This window comes from Lutra lutra, chromosome 2 (genome assembly GCF_902655055.1).
Source record: "Lutra lutra chromosome 2, mLutLut1.2, whole genome shotgun sequence".
Classification (NCBI taxonomy): domain Eukaryota; kingdom Metazoa; phylum Chordata; class Mammalia; order Carnivora; family Mustelidae; genus Lutra; species Lutra lutra.
In genome coordinates, this window is record NC_062279.1 from 188,063,177 (window position 1) to 188,077,234 (window position 14,058).

A 14,058-nucleotide genomic window follows, 5' to 3' on the forward strand; every position below is an offset into this window, starting at 1 on the left:
CCAGCCTACAACACTTCTGTGCCTCAGACATGAGCTTGCCTGGACTACCTTTCCTTGCATTCACCAGCTTCTCTTTCTCTCTTCCTCTCTTCACCCAGGTCCTTCTCTGTCCTTCCCTCTCTCTCCCTACCCCCTTCTCCTCCCCCTTCTGTTTTCTTTCTTTCTCTATTTTTTCTTATAGAAAGAGTGTTGGTTTTACACTCTAATAGCTTTCTGTCATACCACGTAAGGAACTTTTTCTTGTATTGTGAAAATTTTTTTTTTTCAAAGATTTTATTTATTCATTTGACAGAGAGAGAGATCACAAGTAGGCAGGGAGGCAGGCAGAGAGAGAGGAGGAAGCAGGCTCCCTGCTGAGCAGAGAGCCGGATGCGGGGCTCCATCCCAGGACCCTGGGACTATGACCTGAGTCGAAGGCAGAGGCTTTAACCCACTGAGTCACCCAGGCGCCCCTGTATTGTGAAATTTTTAGTGCAACCAGGGAGATTTTTGGATTGAAGTTCAGTTTTGGGGGCTGAATATAAGGTACTCCGTGAGAAGATACGGCTCTGCTGATGTACCCAGTTACTTGATTAGACACAAATGATGTGGCTAGAGCAGGGACTCTAACTCCCCATGTTTCAGACTAGTATACTTTTAGACTTTATTTTCTCTCACTGAAAACCTCTCTTCATGTCTCCATGGAAGGGGGATAAGGGAAGAACTGGGAAAGACATATGACCAACAGTTGTGAGGGGCTTCACTTGCAACTCTGAGTGGCACAATGTCCAGGAATGCCATTGATAGTGTATGTCTGTGTTCTAAGGATTTTGCTTATTTATTTATTTTAGAGAGAGAGAGAGTGGGGGTGAAGGGAAAGGTCAGAGGGAGAGGAACAAGCAGACTCCATGCTAAGCACAGAGCCCAGTGACCTACTGGCTGGACCCCATGACCCTGAGATCATGACCTGAGCCGGAGTCAAGAGTCGAATGCTTAACTGATTGAGCCCCCCAGGCGCCCCTACAGCGTGTTCTTTGTGAATGCAGCCCTGGAGTTGCAGAGTTGCGGAATTTTGGAGAAAGGTGTGCTTGCCCTTCCTGCAGAGATGTGAGCAGGGAAGCAAAGGAGGCTGAAACAGGGCTGGGCCCCCGGATCACGCAGCATGAAAAGCTTCCCTGCTTGCAGGAGAGTGCTGGTTATACGTGACTGGCAGAACTCCTAACAATCATTTGTCCCCATTTTAGCTGCCTAGAATGAGGGCTGCTGACCTACAGCCATTCTTAGCAAAAGCCAAGAGAAGAGCTTTGGAGTTGACTGAACCGTATGATGGCTCATTAAAGTAAGAGAACTTTACCTTTTTTTTTTTTTTTTAAATATGCACTCACACGTGTTAGAGGAATGTGTGACGGAGAGAAAGGTATTGTGTGGTATTCAGGCAAGGAAATAGACTCTACAATGACAGCTTCTAAATCACACTTCAGTATATCAGGAGCTTATCCACTGAGAGTGGCTTTTTGTGGTTATGGATTTCCCTCCTCAGCCATTAGAAATGTCCCAAAGATTCAGCTGGCTTGTCACTGCAGCCCACGGTAGAGGTTCTTTGCTCTGCATTTAATTGCTGATTGCTTTCATACTGAATTTCTTTCAGGTGGAAGAGTGTGTGTGTGTGCGCGCGCGTGTGTGTGAGTGTCAGAGAGAGAGGGACAGAAATGCTTTTGAGAACTTTAACCTTTATTGGTAGGGAACTTTGGGATGAATCCTTGAACTATAGAACACAATTTCCAAATTCTGATTGAGGATTTTTTTTTTTTTGAAATTGAAACTTTCCTTCAATCTTCAGCTGCTAACAATCGTAATTCTGGTGTTTGTGAATGAAGAAGAGATAAAAGGATACCATGACTTTAGTATGGCAAATAAAAAAAAAATTTACCAGCAATTAAAAATAGTGCACAGACATATGAGGCAGGACCACAGACCCTTTTGCCCTAACTCCAAGGACTCATCAGTGGGTGAACCCAGGGGCTATAGAAAATGGATGGGCTGGCATGACATTCTTATTTTATTTTATTTTATTTTTTCCTTTGCTCCATTTATTTCTTCTGGAGCACTTATGCTGCTGGCTCAGAGTACAAAATAAAGGTCATGGATCATAACCTGTTTCAGCTGGAAGAAATCTCAGGCATCCTTTAGCTCAGGCACCTCATTTTATGGATGAAGAAACTGAGTCCAAGAGTAGGAAAGTGCTCTGCCCGATTTGAGGCAGCTAATCTTGTGTGGAGCTGGGAGTGTCTTCATGCCTCTTGACTTTATGTTTTTCTTCACCACAGAGCACCACGAACAGCTGCTTGTCTCTCCGATCCAGTAATGCATTGGAAGCAGCTGCAGTTTGTGTCAGTCTAATGCATTTATTTTTAAAATTAGTTTAGTGTTAAAAAGCTTGTCTCTCTAGTTCAATCTGCTTGAAATCATGTTTTTAAAAAGCCTTTGTTTATGTGAGAAGGTAGCTGAGTGGCCCACCACAAACAAGGATGTTTTCTCCTGATTGGTTGCTCATTTCCTGGTGTGTCGGTACCTGGAAGAAGTGTGGCAAGGCCATGCCAATAGATGTCACTTTCCAAAGTGGATCCTTCATGAACCTGAGCGTCTATGCCTTGCGGTTTCCGAAGCAGCCGCGGTCGTTCCCACAGTGCCCTGCAGAGGGCAGCCTTTACTTTCTCGTGTTTTCCTGGCCTTTACCTGGAATGGAATGGGCTTGTTTGTCACCTAAGTGCAAATGTCATTTTAGCACTTCATTGGTCACAACACCCTTTCTGGCCTTTATAGGAAATGACATATTCCTGTGTTCTTTGTCTCCAACACATGCTGCAGGAAGGCAAGGGCAGTTATTATGCTTTAAATGGCTGGAGAGAAAGTGCCCGAGACCTGTAGGCCAAGTACAAGGGAGCACAGAGAACACACAAATCAGGTTTCCGTGTCACCTGGGTCTCGTGGAAAGTAGAGAAAGGAAAGGATTGGCTTTGTGTCCTGTTGCTATTAACAAGCTCTCCACTGTCATTTCTCTTCCCTGGGTCGGAGTGATATTAAAATAAGACTGGCACTCTCCTGGCCCGACGGGCTTTCCTTTCTTCCATCTCTCTCAGCTTCCTCTGCCCCCTCCGGCCACCTCACCTTCTCCTGCCCTCCTTTCGGCCCTGGTTGTATATTCCTGGCACTTTGTCTTTTTATCAGTCCCTTGAGCTGTTCTTGGCTCTGATCAGCAGCTGAGGTGCAGCTGAAAGCTCCCAAATGGCCATCCCTGGCCGGTGCCAGGGAGGCATTGATCCAGTGGCATGTGACAGCTTAGGCATGGACAGTTAGAGCAATTTTATGGCCTATTACAGCCCTACTTTCTCTCAAGGCAGGAACTGACAAGCAGGCCCTTCTACCTGGGTCTCTCTGAGACACTGAGACTTGCTTTTGATTATGATCAGTACTGCTTTGGGCCTGGCCTTGCCCGCCATGGCAAGGGATGCAGGGAGCTTCCTTCCTCAGCGGGAATGGTATTCACAGCTGGCTTTTCTTCCCATCCAACACAACATCTGGATCCTGCTGTTACCAAACCTTCACCCGGCCCATCTCAAGTGCGGAGCGCGTTCTACCTACCATACGCATGTTACCATATCCACCCCTCGTCTCCCAGCACTCCTCTGAAGGAGGTCCTATTAAAAACCTCATTTTCACGTCAGGAAGTGGAGGCACAGAGACGTTAAATGGCTTGGTCAAGGTCATATATCCAGTGATAGGCGGAACCTGACTGAGCTTCCAGCTGAGGAAGCTGAGGTCCCCCTCCCTGTCTCTTGACACCGAGCTCTGTTATTTCCAGAGACAGCAGTGAGCTCACTTTCTATGAGCAGAGAGGAGAGTTTACCTTTGAGAATGTATGAGAATCTAGTGCTGCCTAAGGTGGTCTGTCTCGGGAGGCACCACGGCTTAACTGCTGCACCAGTGTCATCGGTGACCTCTTCCGACTTGCCGGCGTAGTCTCGGCGTATGCGGTCAGTCACAACGCACGTTGTGTCATTGGTTCATCATCAGAAACGAAAATGCTCATCCTCCGCTGTCCCTGTGGGCTGCTGAAGCACTTCAAAGAGCAAAGTTCTGACCTCACGAAGCTCAGTTCTGGGGATATGGAGATTCATAAGAACAGGTCTTTCCATCTAATACTTTGTGGTCTGGAGGAGGGACACATCCATCAGCAGTGCCAGAAAGCCCATCTTCACACCCCAGGGCCACACTCAAGGAGGTGGGTGCAGAGCCCCCCTGCAGGGTTCTCGTAAAGGGGGTATGACCCAGAATTTAGTATAAAAAGGACTGTAAGTCCTGGTCTAGAGGAATTACCATCTCTGTCAAGGAAGTTGTCTTGGGACACAGCAAACTATACCTCGGTGTAAACCGTTAGGAGCAAGGAGAATGACTTATGACCCATCCGTGGACTGGACAGGCAGAGCTTTCATTTCCAAAGTGTTATCCACTGCTGGTTTGTCAACACCACAGAACTTTTCTGCTATGCTGAAGTTGCATGAGCTCATTCTTATAAGTAGAAGTCTGTTCCCTGGTTGGAATCGTGACATTTTGAGGAATGTGCACCCCATTGTCCTATTATAACTCACAGAGGCCACCAAGAAGGGAGAGAAAAAGACATGACATGACTGGATTTGAACATGGAGTTGAAATTGAGGCGGGGGAGGACAGGAGGAGCCACAAGAGGACAAGATGCCAAAAGGAAAACAGACAGTGCCAGCTGGGATGGTGGTGGGAAACTCTCTTGTGGTATTGACTCTGGCCTTATCGCTTGCTGCTCAGATGGCCTCATGTTCTGCCATTCACAGCAAGCACAGTAAGGGAAGTACTCTTATCCCCATTTCTAGAGGAGCACATTGAGGCACAGAGGGGCTAAGTAATTTGTCCTGGTGTGCATAATAAGCCAGTAGCAGGACTAGGACTTGAACCCAGCAGCCTGGCTATGGAGGCCAGGCCCCTAACCACACACCACCCTGCCTCTGGAAGTAAAATATTACTTGTTCAGTAGCATGAAATGTTCTGCTCGGTAGGGCCTGTTTCTTTTTTCCATGTAGGCAGCAGGTAATGATTTAGTTTACTGTTGCAGTGTTCACCTTCAAATTCAACCCAGTGCCTCGGACAGCCAGTTGTTTGGGAAGCAGGCGGGTATTCTCGGCTTCTAGGTGAGTGGGACTTGGCTGTGACCAGGTCTGCTGGCATCAGGTACATCAGGTGGGGACAACACCCTAGTTTCAGGCCAGAGAAGTCTGACAAAAAGGGCTCATACATGAATCCTGCCAGGAGTCTTCCAGGCAGGAAATGGGATTCTGAAAAGGAGAGTTTATAGCTTATAGAGCCACGCAGCGCTGGGCGGAAGAACCAGGCTCTAAGACACCGCAAGCTGGGGAGCACAGAAGAGGAGAGAGGGGACTTTTTTCCTCCCAGTGATCTACTAAAGCTCATCCCGACTTCATTATACCCCCACCCTCCCCCCCAAAGTAAGGATCAGTCCTCCGCGGTACAGCAAGACACTGTAGGTATTTATGTGTCTGTCTCTGCGGCTAGCTTGTGAATTCTAAAGCAGGTGACTGTATTTTATTCATCTGAACATTTCCAAAGCCTGGGATGGTGTCTGTCCAGTATTAGGGACTTCAAAATATTTATTATGTGAATTGATGATTAGGTAATAGGTTTGTCCATCGGTCCAAGAAGTGATTATGTACAGCAAAGCTCCATGTGGGTTACAAAGATAATCTTCATATTTTTCAGTAAATATTCTGCCCTGCCATTCTTAGAGAGAAGTTGGGGCAGGAGGAGGGGTAGAGTCTATGGCAGTAGGCATCCGCCCCGCCCCCTGATGTATTTCTGTGTTCATTCCTGTGCCATTCTGGAATCCGGAAGGGAGGGCTGTGAGGGAATGTCACCTCAGGCTATTGTGCTTTTGAGTGTTCTCCTTGCAAGAAGCCTGCCATGCTTACAAACAGTTTTTATAATACCTTGTTCATTAAGACCCATAAATTAGCGCTGTTTTAATTGATTCCCTAGAGGCAGTGAATAGAATGACACAAAATGACATCAGAAGGGGTGGGAAATGACACTAGGTAGGTGTTTTTCTTCCTTCCCTTCCTGGATTCCCTGAGGTCTGACAACCCCTCCCCCTCACATACTCCCCGTGGCAGGCCTTTGTTGCAGCTCCTATAAGAAAAGACCAATACCCAGAGTAGGCTCCAGGGCTCCGAGAGAGCCTCACTTTCTGGGTTTGGTGTCTTAAATTGCCAGGGCAGCTTGTACCTGCAAAACTACTAGGTTTGGTCAGATTGCACACTAGGGGTAATGATTTTGCTAATTATGGAAGCAACCCTAGCTGTGAAATCAAAGTCTCAATCTCCTATTTAAAGCGGTTTCAGCTATTATGTGCCAATGCCATTAGAGTTATCCTTGCTCTCTGGCTATAAACCAGGCTACTTCAGGAATGTCAAGAAAGCTAACGTTAGTGAGACCCATTCTGGGCCACACCTTGCTCTGGGGTTACATATGTGATCCTGTTCCATAGTCAGGATAAATTGAGATCAGTTTCTCTATTTCTTCGGATAAAAATCACAGAGACTCAGAGACACTAATGATCTGGCTGAAGAACACACAGCCAAATTTAAATACATGTCTGTGTAACCTCAAATTATCTGGTCTTTCTACAAAATTATGTTTTCATAATAGCCGTTATGACTTGATCAAAGGAGAACCAGGAAGGGGCCACAGTTCCTTACATAGTTCCCCTCCTTGGCCTACTAATGCATGACTTTCACAGAGAAATTTGATGACATGCATGAATAATTCAGTGTTTATGTAAGTCTATGTGTTACTTTACAGCAATATATCATTTAAAGGGAGCCCTAATTGTGAAATGAAAATCCGTGTCTCGTATTTTTAAGTTTTGTCCATTGCTCTATTCCCAGTGCCTTGTACTGTGCCTGTCACAGAGTAGATAATCAATATGTCTTTATTGCATAAATTAAAGCAATGCGAGTCATGAAGACAGCTTAGAAGAAGTTTCGGGGGTGGGGCAGAGGAATGCAGAACTAGGACGTGTTGTTTCCCAGGAAACTTGAAATCACACACCTTACGTGGTGGCTCGCTTTACTTGAAAAGCTGAATTTGTGCCTTTTTGCTGATAGAAACCTCAGGGGTAGGACCAATATTGCGATAGGGGTATGCTAAAATGAAAGTAATTAAAGACCAGAAGGAGTAAGAGGGAGGAAAAATAGGAAAGGGTAAGAGAAAAGGACGCAGAACTAGGAAGAGCAGGAGCATGTCACAGTGTTTCCTGGTCTGTCCATACTGTGCAACATCGATCATACTGACTTTCCATCTTCTTTTGGGGCAGCGCAGGACCCTAAAGGGTTAATGTGACACGAGTTCGGGGACTGTAAGGGCTTCCCAGATGGTATGCTTTTCCGGCGGGTGCTGTATTTGAACACCAGAGGGCAACAGAGGTCCAGCCTCACCAATGCCTTCCTCTTCAGCTTCCTGGAACCCTGATTCAGGACAGAAGCCGGGGATGGAGGTGTGGAAAGGGAAGGCACTGACTGGTCATAGTGGGAGGGGTGTGGCAACACTGAACGTGGGGAGAGAGATCTGTAGGAGAAAGGGGATGCCTGTAGTGATTTTGCAAGGCAAGAGGGTTTGATGGGGGATTTGTGGTTAAGCTCCTTGTAGTTCTTGAAGAGATTAAGTGACTTGGACAGAGTGCAGAAAAAAATAACTCATTATCCGGGTGCCTGGCTGGCTCTGTCAGGAGAGCATATAACCCTTGATCTCAGGATTGTGAGTTCAAGCCCCACGGTGGTCATAAAGCTTACTTAAATAATAATGATAATAATAGTATACATAAAGATATGATATATATAAATATATGATATATATGTCATATATATATATAATTGTCTAGATTTAGTAGACTGTGAGCTCTATAAGTGCAAGGATTGGTGGCCTGATTCACTGTTGTAACCCTGGCACATAGCAACTAGTCAGCCACATGAAGTAAGTGATTGATATTTTCATCACTTTCAATCCAGTTGTATGAGTGTGTGTGTATGTCTGTGTGTCTGTATGTCTTTGTGCATGTGCGTGTGTGTGTGTGTGTTCATGTGTATTTTTCAGAGAAGACACAGACTTTAGCTTTTCTCAGATTTTTCAAAGAGAGTTAATGGTCTCTAGACAATTAAGAGCCACTGTTTGGCTGAAACTTTTTCAGTTGCTTGATCAAAACTCCATAAAAGGGGGCTGCCTGGGTGGCTCAGTGGGTTAAACCTCTGCCTTCAGCTCAGGTCATGATCTCAGGGTCCTGGGATCGAGTCCCACATCAGGCTCTCTGCTAGGCAGGGAGCCTGTTTCCTCCTCTCTCTCTCTACTTGTGATCTCTCTCTGTCAAATAAATAAAATCTTTAAAAAAAAAAAACAACAACAAAACTCCATAAAAGTATCCGGGTTCCTCATCAAACAATTACCTCCTATATTAGTTAGGATAGAGCAGTTGCTGTAACAAATAGACCTTCCAAAGGTATACTGACTGGGTCAAATAAATGTCATATACCACAGAAGTTTATTTCTTGTTCACATAATGGTCCAAGGCAGCATCTCTCATCAGTGCTAATCACTGAGGGGCCAGGACTTCTGTTTCTCTGCCATCTTCAGTGTGTGGATTTCAGTGTCATGGTAGGGATCAACATCACAGTCATCTAGAAAGGGAAGGGTGCCAGTGCATGAAGGAGGCTTTTCAGAATTGGGCTTGAAAATGGTATCTGGGACCTCTTCCCACATTCAGTTGAGCTCAGTCATTCAAAAGTAATGTTTCCAGTGGAAGCTGGAAAATATAGTGTAGAAGAGACAAAGGACTTTGGTGAGCAGTGGGAATCCCCACCCCATTTCCCCTGTTTATAACCAAGTGCATTTTCAGGAATATTTTTGGAGTGGTAACGCTAGTGCAAAATTGCCATGACTGATGATCTGATTCTTTCTTTCTTGAGACTCAAGATGATTTTTATTTATTTATTATTTATTTATTTATTTATTTTTTTTTTTTTTGACAGAGAGATCACAAGCAGGCAGAGAGGCAGGCAGAGAGAGAGGAGGAAGCAGGCTCCCCGAGAGAGCAGAGAGCCCGATGCGGGGCTCGATCCCAGGACTCCGAGATCATGACCTGAGCCGAAGGCAGCGGCTTAACCCACTGAGCCACCCAGGTGCCCCACAAGATGATTTTTAAAACCTTGGTAATTATGGATAGTGGTGCTTCTTGCTTCAAGTAACTCTCAGTGTCTCAGATTCTACTTTTTGCAGGATTCCTATCTACTTGTCTGGGGACAACAGAATATCTCACACATTTCCTCATGAAAAGTAGTCTGGAAGTTAGGGGTTTGGAGGCTATTTTAGGAGAGTATCCTAAATACATAGACTCTGGCATTCCTGGTTCTCTTATTGGGAGGCAGTGAGCATAGCGGGTAAGAGCATTCCTGATTCAGACTGGCCACGCAGTAAATGTTCAATTTAGGTTTGCCAGTATCCTTACTGTCTTTCATTGATCAGAGAAGGTAATGGCTTTTTGTCCCTCTTGCTGATGGCAAGGATAAGATTAGACTGAGAAGAAGCCAAATAGAAGCAATAGATTTTAATGTAGAAAGAGAGGGATTTTGAGACAGAAGGAAATAATGGGTAGATGAGAGGGGAAAAGTCAGAAAATGGAGGAAGAGACAAGACAAAGGCTGATGAAAGAGGAGGAGAAAGAAGACGTACTTACAGGACATATCAATGCTATGGAACGCCATCCTAATAATGCAGGATCCTATGGCCTGCATTTTCTGTGCACTGATTCTTCTTGCTTTTATTGACACTTGTTTGTGCTCAGTCCTGATTTGTTTATCTTTTCAGCAGTCTTGAAGTATTATTATTTATTTTTATAATCAACCTGAAGTCTGAAATAAGGATAGTGATATATAAATAGGGTTGCCCTTGGAACCTTGTTAATTGCTACTTGCCATTTTTCAGCATTAGCTACTCTTAGCAAATAATACTAGTATATACAGATCACTTATTAATCTAGTTAATCCCCACTCCTTGGAAAATAAAGTATGCATTGTTATTTCTAGGAGGAAATGCTTGCTTAAAGAATAACACTGTAATGATGAAACTCACCATTTGATTGACAGGTGGATTTGTTCATTAATGCATACCTGGCTCTATCTATTGATCTATCTATCTATCATCTATTAATCACCTATCCATTCATTTTTTTTTAATTAATTCTTTTAGTAAATGTTTCTTGAGGCCCTGTTGTGTGGGAGGTCCCAGAAAAAATACAGAGAATAAAAAACAACTCTTTCCTTTAAGAAGGACCTGACGGGGGCGCCTGGGCGGCTCAGTGGGTTAAAGCCTCTGCCTTCGGCTCATGTCATGATCCCAGGGTCCTGGGATCGAGCCCTGCATCGGGCTCTCTGCTCAGCGGGGAGCCTGCTTCCTCCTCTCTCTCTCTCTGCCTGCCTCTCCGCCTACTGTGATCTCTGTCTGTCAAATAAGTAAATAAAATCTTTAAAAAAAAAAAAAAAAAAAGAAGGACCTGACGATAGAATTTTAATTTTTACCATGTTTCAGGGTTATGCTAAATGTGTCCCATGCATTTAATTCTCATGCCCAGCCTGTCAGGTGAAATACTTAATAATTTCTCAGATAAAAGAAACTCGGAAAATTTACATAATGTGCTTAAGGTCCTATAGGAAGTTAAATGGCAGAAATGAAATTTGAACTCTGGTTTCAGGGGGCGCAAGTCCATCTTATTTCCACAGCATGTTGCTTTTTGGTTGTAAGGCGCTAATCTTGTATCTCTTAATTAAAACAGAATTAACAAACTAAATCACTTCTCCTTAGACCCACACATTAGTGAACCAAGGTACCATTCCCTGAGCGTTGAACATTCTTGTCACTCTACCTCTACTCATGTCCTTATTTTAGTTTTAAACACCCGCTATTCTTCTGCACTTATTACTGTCCATTTGTTGAGGCCCAGCATAAATGCTTTCTCTTTTGTCATGCTGAAATCTTCTCTTATTTTTCTAACAAGGATGGTTTTTTCATCCTTAAAAACCTGTAATTCTCACTTAAGATAAATTGTCTAGTTGTTTTTGTGCTTGTCTTTGTGTCTTTGTGGTAGGCAGTTTCTAAAATGGCCCCCAGTCATCCCTACCTCCAAGCATTCATACATTTATATTATTCCCTCCCCTTGAACAAAAGGCTCTATTTACTGATTCTCTTCCAATGAATAGAATGTGGCAGAAATAATGGAATGTCTCTTGTGACACCAACTAATAAAAAGATTTTGGCTTCTGTTTTAAACACTCTCCTTTACTCTTTTCTGGGTCTCTTGCTCTGGAGGAAGCAAGCTGCCATGCAGAGAAGTCCATGCGGCGAGGGATCTGGGTTCATGTGAATGAACATGGAACTGGATCTCCTTCAGCTGAGCTTTCAGATGAGACTGCAGCCCACCTGACAGCTTGACTGTAAGCTCATGCAAAATCTTGAGGTAGAGGCCCTCAGCTATGTTTATACAGGTCCCGACTGAAGAAGTGGTGACACAATAAATATTTATTTATTTATTTATTTATTTTTAAAGATTTTATTTATTTGACAGAGAGAGAGTAGGCAGAGAGGCAGGCAGAGAGAGAGAGGAGGAAGCAGGCTCCCCGCTGAGCAGAGAGCCCCACATGGGGCTCGATCCCAGGATTCTGGGATCATGACCCAAGCTGAAGGCAGAGGCTTTAACCCACTGAGCCACCCAGGCACCCCCACAATAAATATTTATTGTTTGATGCCACTACATTTTGGAGCCATTTATTTATACATCAATAGATAACCAGTATGGTCCTATTAGCCTGTAAATCACTTAGAGGGCACGTCCCTTTCTTCTTTGTCTTCCATCTGCATTATCAGCGGGGACATTTTATATCAGTAGCAGGATGAAGTGCTGTCTCTTATGTCTGCGGTACAGGTGAGGAGGATTTGGAATTTAATTTGGAATTAAAAAATTTGGTAGAATTAATACCATTCCTCCTGGATTGCAGAGAAAGAGCTCTTCCCGATTATTTCAGCGGCTCCTATAAGGGAAGCTTGGCTCAGAAAACAGCTGAAAAACATCTAGTCCTGAGATACCAGGATTCTTGTTTCACAGACTGCAGCATCTCAAGTCATGTTGATCTGGAGGAATGCCTTTCTTCATAAAGGATTAGATTTGATTGCCCTCAGGGAAAAATTAGTGCTTAGCTTGGCATGTGCTTGTTTTTCAGATAAACTAGTGAGAAAAACAGTTACAGTCTTTCCTGCTAGGGTGGAGAAACATTAATTTGAACAACAATCTTGGCTTTCAGTCATGACACTAGATCTCACTTTTCCTTTCATTCTTCCCTTCCTGAGTTTGCACCAAGCACCTCACTAAGCACCTTGCTAAAGCCTGAGGACCCTAATGTTGAAGCCACACAAGACATCTCTTTCTAGAGGGGTAACAGAGTTTCCTGAAGGAGGGAGCAAGATCATCAGGCTGACTTGATGAAGGAAGGGCTAGCTTGAGAGGAAAAAAAAAAGGTTGAGAGTTGATGAACATTCATGTTACTATAGTATTTTTTTAGAAGTCAGAGACTATAACAAGCCTTCTTCCTAGGGACACAAAGGAAGGATGAAGGAAAGATGATCTGTTCCTCCCAGATCACTTTTGCTCTTTGGAGAGTTCCTTGACTATTAAGTATGGATTCTGTATGTCTCCATGGAGACAGGTGAACCTTGGCAGGTTAGGTGGAAGGTGCTCAGGAAGGTGGAGCCCCTGTAGTGCTTCCCAGTCATTTCGTAGGAAGTCACTAGGAGTAGGGCTGAAGGACACACTGCATCTACCCTCTTTCTCCTTCCTTTCCTTCTGCTGTTGTCCTTGCCTCCCCACTTTGGCCCTAACAACACTCCCCCTCTGAGGGTTCCTAGGAGAAGTCCTATTAGATGAGTGCTCAGTTCCTTGTTTCATTGTGGATTCAAAACAGTTTCCGGACTAAGTCCTTGCTGTTAGCAAGGAAGGGACCTATGAGCTGACAGTGGTGGCCTAAGTATTCTGAAGCACAAGGAACAGTGTGATTAATTTCCCCAATTTCTCTTGTTAGGTCAGTGTTCCTAAAGTTGAGGTGTTACCACTTTTGAAATGTGACTCTCTGGAATAAGTGTGCAGCATGAATGATTTAAAAAATTAAATTCTGTATAGGTTTTTTTTTTTTTTTTTTGGCTTTGAGTCTGGGTAGACGGGGCTTGTCAAGCAGAGGAAGTTAATTTATGTTTACAAGTTAACCCTGAAAATGCGTTGATGAGAAACCCTTATTTTATTTTGCTTTGTGTATTTGTTATCACAATTGTAGCTAAAGTTATCATGTAGGAGAAAGAGATGTTCTATTTTTTCAGTATGTTCTCATTTGTTTCCTGCCAATTTTTTGCAATATTGTGAACATGTTTGTGTGTGTGTGTCTGTGTGTGTGTGTGTGTTTTAATTAAATCTGCCTTTGTCGGGCTAACAAGTCTCTCATTATTGGCAAATACAGAAGTACCAAAGTAATGTGCTGCTTATTGACCATGAAAAGCTAAAGGATAAGGCATTTTATGGGGGGAAAAACTCAGTTTATAATCTTTTGTCCTTTATCTTGTTGAATATTATCTTAGAATTGGTCATAGAAAGGAGAGGTTTTCTAGAGAAACTGAAAAAGGAAAAAAAAAAACAAACCCTGCTAGACAACAAACTTCTTTTACCTAAATAAACACAGATTGAAGGAACAATCCATATGAATTATCTTCATTATTCCACAGCCAACAGCAAAGGCTTACATCCCATGATGGTAATGAGCAAACCTTTGAACTTTGCATTGTACAGGGCCAGGCAGTGGCACTTAAGGCTTAGGCAAACAATGTTTACAATTGCTTTAGGGAGTTGCTAGGATAATACCTCAGCTTGTATTTCTGAGTAGGCTTGATCCC